This window comes from Eurosta solidaginis, chromosome 1, assembly GCF_040869045.1.
Source record: "Eurosta solidaginis isolate ZX-2024a chromosome 1, ASM4086904v1, whole genome shotgun sequence".
Taxonomy (NCBI): Eukaryota; Metazoa; Arthropoda; class Insecta; order Diptera; family Tephritidae; genus Eurosta; species Eurosta solidaginis.
This window is the reverse complement of record NC_090319.1, coordinates 82,478,710-82,485,341: the sequence shown is the minus strand read 5'-3', so window position 1 is coordinate 82,485,341 and position 6,632 is coordinate 82,478,710. Positions and strand designations below refer to the sequence as shown.

Genomic DNA, 6,632 nt, shown 5'->3' with positions numbered 1-6,632 from the left:
CATTGTTCGATAATTTGATAAATTCAACCGTTCAGAAAAGCATATTGCCATCATCTGTCAAACAAAATAAAAGCTAAATTAGGTATTATGAACAAAATAACTTAAGTACTGGAATTAGCCAGAAGTATAAAACGCTGAAATGAATTTCAACGCGTAATTGTAGCTTTCTAAACATTGTAACTTTCTAAACATGTTGTTACATGTGTTAAAAACTAAACTTCGTAATTACCATAGGAGCGTTCATGGACTTGCTATCCAGTAAAGATGAATGCCTGCAACAATGCACAAGAGCCAAGTCTATTCCAACCATTTTGAAATGGGCAACAATTCTCAAATTTTGCGCTAGGGATTGTCTCAATTGAGCATCGGGTACGAGAATGCACTCGGAATTTTTTCCACATGATCCTTTCTGCAAGTTCGTTTTGTTATAAACGGATTTTGTCCAATTTATGAAATCAGTCTTCCAAGCAGTTGTTTTGTATTCACGACCTCGGACCTATATGTAGGGTTCTTAAATTATATTGACTAAATTATTTTTATTTAACTTTGTTATTATGTTACTTTGAACTTTGTAATTTTAAATATGTTTTACAATATTTTAATTTTAAATCATATATGTAATACTCCCATATTGCTACAAAAGGCTAGGTACATTCCCAAACATCAGAGTGCCGATATATTGCTGTTTAAACCATTGTGAATCAAACTAAGTGTGATATCTCATCTGTCAACTGCCTGACAGGATGTTCAATATGGATATTTTTCAGCGTTTTGACAGAGTGTTCAATATGGCGGCGCATAGGGCCGCCTATCTTTAGCGGGTGATAGAAAGAGATACAGAATGAGACAGCGATAGTCAATTACAAATCAGGTGATCCAATCACTTTGGAATTTTGACGTCTATGCAGAAGATATCACACTTAGTTTCATTCACAATGGTTTAAACGTGTTTGTTTTTGTATTCCATAATCGAATGTACCTAAATTTAAATTTTTTCTTGTCACACTTATGCTGGTACAAGAGAGAGAGGATTGGGGAAGAGGAATTATCTGGGGCATGGGGCCGGTTAACTTGTTCACGGATGGGTCAAAGCTGGATGGAAAGGTTGGTGGGGGGGTCTTTTGTCAAGAGCTAAATTTAAGCCGCAAGTTTAAGTTGGCTGATCACTGCAGTGTATTCCAAGCGGAAATTGCTGCGATTAAGGATGCGGTGGATGGAATGCTATCCAGTGCTACCACGGTTAGGGAATTTAACATCTACTCTGATAGCCAATCGGCTATCAAGGCCTTGAGCTCAACTACAGTGCGATCGAGGGTGGTCTGGGAGTGCCTGACCTCGCTTGCGATTGCATCGAATTATTTTACAATTAAGATTATCTGGGTCCCGGGCCATAGTGATATCCCGGGTAACTGTCAAGCGGATCTCTTAGCCCGCATCGGTACAACTGAACCGGATGAAGATGGCTGTAGGGACTTCGGGATCCCGCTGGCCACCTGTGGATTGCTCCTCCATAGCTGGGCCTCGAATCAGCTCAGCAAACGTTGGGCGGATACCACGTCTTGCAGGGTAGCAAGATCTTTCTGGCCGAAAGTGGATGGCAGGAGGTCTGCTGAAATAATTGGGTTCACTAAGGCTCACCTATCAATGGTCATTGGGGTTTTGACAGGGCACTGTCCCATGGGTATCCATGCGGTACGTCTCAATATACTGGAAACTCCATCCTGCTGCAGCTGTATGGAGGATGATGAGGTGGAATCACCAAATCACTTTATGCTTGATTGTCCAGCTTTTGCCAGAATTAGGCGAAAGTACTTCGGTCGCGACTCACTTGGATCTCCCGAGGATATATCCAAAGTTGAGATCGGTATCATTCGGAGCTTTATCGTTGCTACCCAACGATTCTCTAAGTAGCTGGATCTAGGTCACCGTTATTTTTGGTGTATGTGGTATCACAACGGACCTTAGTGTTGTCCAAGTGAGCTATCCTTATCAGGGCAGCTACCACCTAACCTATCCTATCCTATCCTATGCTGGTACAAACACAAACATTGTATAGCCTGTCTTGTTTTGATTTCGAATTCAAAACACATTGCGATTATTTTCTATTAGCAATATAGGAGTATTACATATATGGGTGATTCTCCGCGAGCTTGCAGTTTTGTGTCTTTTCGAAATTTGAAATATATTAAAGCATTTTCTATGAATTATATTATGTAATTGAGTTAAAATTATGTTTATTTTAAAGTTTCATGTTGAATTTTATTGACTGGTCATCAGTTTTATGAAGTTATACTTCATAATACCCTACAAATGTCACAACCGTGGCATGTCAACAACCACATTTTTCATAACATTTTAGGTAGTAACTTTTTTAATCTTTAATTACACGAGTAATAAACTGTTATTATATTAAATACTTGACTTAATCTGCAATATTAAATGTTGTTTTAATTATAAAATTTCTATTTTCGCTTTGTAATTTGATTTTGAAAAGTGTCCATGAGTTTTTGAGAAAAAAATGTTATTCAAATCGTTAGGTGCCGTCTATTGTACCATTTTTCTTTAAAGTTTGCTGACATAACCTTAAAATTTTACGGAAAATCTCGTGAGTCATAATAGCTTTTTTTAATGAGCAATTTATTGTCAAAATGACACAACCGTGGCACGCGTGTAATGTCACAACCGAGGCAAGTTTCAGTATCGAGAACAGAAATTAATAGCTGTAGCTCTTCCACTTTGGGAATGTTTTTTAGCTATAAAAACTCATAGAAAAATGATTGAAAATATTTGAAAATCGAATATTTTTTTTTTCCAAAATTTTGGGCTAGTAAAATTGAGAGCCCGCGGAGAATCGCCCATATGTTTTCAATATTGATTTTACTAATTTCAAAAATTTTCATTATTATTCAATTTTGCATCATGAAAACATAACATTTTCTTTTAAATAATTTTTGTGTGGATATTAATTTTAATAAAAATAAAGCATCCTACACTATATACGTTTAATACAAATAGTTTGATATTACTATTAGGTAGCAAAAAAGTAGAAGATAAACACAAAAAACTTACATTTCAAACAATTTTCTTGTAATTCGATACAGCGTCGACAACAAATTTCTATTCGCTTCAAAATTAGATACACAACGAAAATTTCGACAGAGATGAGATGTCATAATACCAATTTATAATTCGATTTTCCATGTTCGATAGCCAGCGAAGATCGAAGATCGAAAAATGCTCATAATAGGGGCGATTGTTGTTCTACCGACGAGCTTCTCACACTTTAGAATCATACATTTGCACCGTACACACTACTACCTTGTACATCTTGAGACCAATAAAAATGCCACCTGAAAGTTTGGATAATAGTTCCATAATTAGACCAGTTTCCTTTATTAACATAGAGAGATTTATGCCGAGAATTTTACTTCAATCGTGGCGGCATCAATAGCGAAATTGACGCGGAAGCATTTCCATCAGCGTATGTGGGCTAAACTCTGGCTACCTCAATATCGCAAGAAAAGAAGGCAGAGCCACAAATTATAGTAACGAACAACTCGGTGGCAATCTCTATCAATCAGAAAATATTCAGAAGTGTCTTTGCTACTAAGCAGGAAATTCTGATGCATATTATTTGTTATATCCAGAACACGCCCCAAAAAAAGGCAACGGAATAACTATGGACGGTTGTTGTGCGTCTGAAAATGCAATTTGTTTATTATTTCCCGCCCTCTCTTTGAAAGGCCGGTAGTCTCAGACTTCTACATCGTTAGTTAAATGACAGTCTTTAGTTTTAGTGGATAAATGCTTCCATTTCAAGCTTGGAAACATTTTTGGATGATCCTAAGGCCAATTTTTCAGTGCGAGTTTAAACTATAGTTAAAAGTGACACTAGTTTAACCTTCCGATTTTAGGGCTTCAGTTTTATTCCAACTGCAATCGACCGCTGCCATAGATTTTAAATTTATTTGCAGCTTTTTGTGTACGAAACAAGTGTGATATCTTATTCGTTAACTACCTCCAGGATAATCAAAAAAACTACTTTTCAGCGTTTTGATTTTCAGTATGGCGGCGCATACGACAGGCTATCTTCAGTGGCTGATAGAAAGAGACGCATGATTAGACCACGAAAGGATCTTTAAAATTAGGTGATCGGTTCTATTTATAATTTTGACGTCTATGCTTATCCACAATGTTGTTAACCATATCTTTTTAAAGTGAACCCTTGTTATTCCCCCTATGCCTGTTTGTTTGATATTGGCATTCGCAAATTGTACCAATTATGGTAGTTAGTGATGGAGAAAATAGGCGCATTAAAAACATGCATTTTATAAGTGATACGTTGACAACATCTTTTCGTCAGTTGAGTGTTAGCTGTAGTCATTGGTGCCGTTTGCCGTATCGCTGTAGTCGTATCCCTAACGTAATCAACTGTTTATCGCTACGACGGTAAACCAAATACCAATTGGTTGGCTACGATACGGTTACGACCTTAGCAGCACCAATAATCGATTGCATTGATTCTCATAAGGTTGGTCGAATCAGCTGTTATAAGGTTACCGATATGATTACCGATAAAGCACCAATGTCTGCAGCTTTAGAAATTGAAGCCTACGGGCGTCTTCACATTGACCGACACCGACACCGACACGACACCGGCACGACACTGACACCGACACGATTTTTTCAAAGTACTTACACATTATAAACGACACGACACGATTTAACAATACTGCTCATAAAATAACTTGCTTCCTGCAGACATGTCGTTGCCGACAACGGCATAAAGCTGGAGACATTGGTGCTTTATCGGTAACCGTATCGGTAACCTTTTAACAGCTGATTCGACCAACCTTATGATAATCAATGCAATCGATTATTGGTGCTGCTAAGGTCGTAACCGTATCGTAGCCAACCAATTGGGTTTTGGTTTACCGTCGTAACGATAAACAGCTGATTACGTTAGGGATACGGATACAGCGATACGATATACGGCACCAATGACTCCAGCTTAAAGCTGTCGTGTCGGCAAGTGTGAAAGCGTGCGCATATAATTATATGAATTTGTGTTCCCACTGTTGCCGTTGTCGGTGTCGTGTCGGCTAATGTGAAAACGTTCTACCTATTCATAGTTAATCAAAGACAGATAGTTGATTGCAGCTTTTTGACATAATTTTCAACAGCTATCTCTCGAAAAAAATTGCAACTACCTTGAGCATTTATCTGGTTCTCGCAAGCGTACGACTCTCCACGGCGGGTGAGAGAAATAAGTAAAATTGATTCATTAGGGCCCAGTTTGTCAGTGCGAGCTTAAGCTCCAGTTAAAATTTACTATAGTTTAACCCTGCCGCTTTGGCCGCATAAACTAAGTATGTAAACAAATTTTATATTATTGATCAAAGACGCAAGGTTAAACTCACACTGAAAAACGTTACGTTATGAGCAATCAGTAATTTGTCGTAAAGTAAGAAAATGATCACTATGCAGTTGATCAACAGATGTGATTCCTGAACGCTCCCAAATGCATTGTAAATTGCATGTCTATATAGTAAAATAATATAATACTATTAAATAACTTTTTTCGCATGCTAACCGTTTCTTTTTATTCGTTACCGCGAATACAAACGTTTTAGAGATGGACGCGAATTATCGGGATCCACAAAACACACGGTACTGGGTGCTTTCGGGAAGCACACAGCAGTCGTTGAGGGATAACTTTTTGAACGTACTGTTGAATTGTTACGATCAACTCAACGGCTGGAATTTTACGTAAAATTACTGAGCAGAAATATTTTTAGTGAAATTTGCTCAACGTGTTTATTCGTTTGTCTGGCAGTTCTTTGACATTTTAAAGTGCTGGTTTTGAATAAAATTTTCCCCATAGTATTATGGTGAAGTTTAAAAAAATTATTTCAGAAGTGCTTTCGTATTGCTGATTTTTGATAGCCTTGTAATGACGAAGTAAAACTAAAACACAACTTTAAATATTGTGTTTTATTTAACTAAGGCCTATCAGCTCATTAAAAATTTTTTACAATAAGAAGTGCTTTTCCTTAAAATTCAAGAATAGTTATTTCATTTGACAGTTGGCTCAACCCGCCGTTCATAAAACAAAATTTCTATCACTTAACCCTTCGCGGCGCTGTGTTGCAGCTCTGCAACATAATTTTCAATTTACTTTATTTTCCTTCATGTAGTTATAATTACAGTTACTTATATATGTTGCGCATCTGCAACGTTTTTCTTTGGAATTACTTCAGGCATCATCGTCCAAAATAACTGTAGAAATTGCAAAATTATATAACTGTTGCAGGAATGCAACAAAGTTCTAGTACAGATGAGAAATAGTATATTTCATAGAAAATTTTTTCGGGGTTCTCTCACTTAGAATGTCGACGAGACGATTGAATTCCGCTGAAATAAGTAACGTTTTGAAAGATCTGGACAGTTGGCATGATGAAGAGTTTTCAAGTGATGACAACCTTGGAGATCGAGACTATATTGAGGATATAGCCACGGAGGAAAGCGAAAGCGAAGTTACAGATTGTGAGAAGGAAAACGTCGAATGATATGATAGCGCTCCAGTTTTGCTCAGAGACAAATCATTGAAAGCATCGTCGTAGCACGTACCA

At 37.3% G+C, this 6,632-nt stretch overlaps 1 protein-coding gene across 6 annotated transcripts in view; it reads left to right on the top strand.

The window, feature by feature from the left end:
• LOC137236370 (ELMO domain-containing protein 2) overlaps nt 1-6,632 on the top strand; it is a 99,165-nt gene that overhangs the window by 70,675 nt on the left and 21,858 nt on the right. The gene's annotated exons all lie outside the window — the stretch shown is intronic.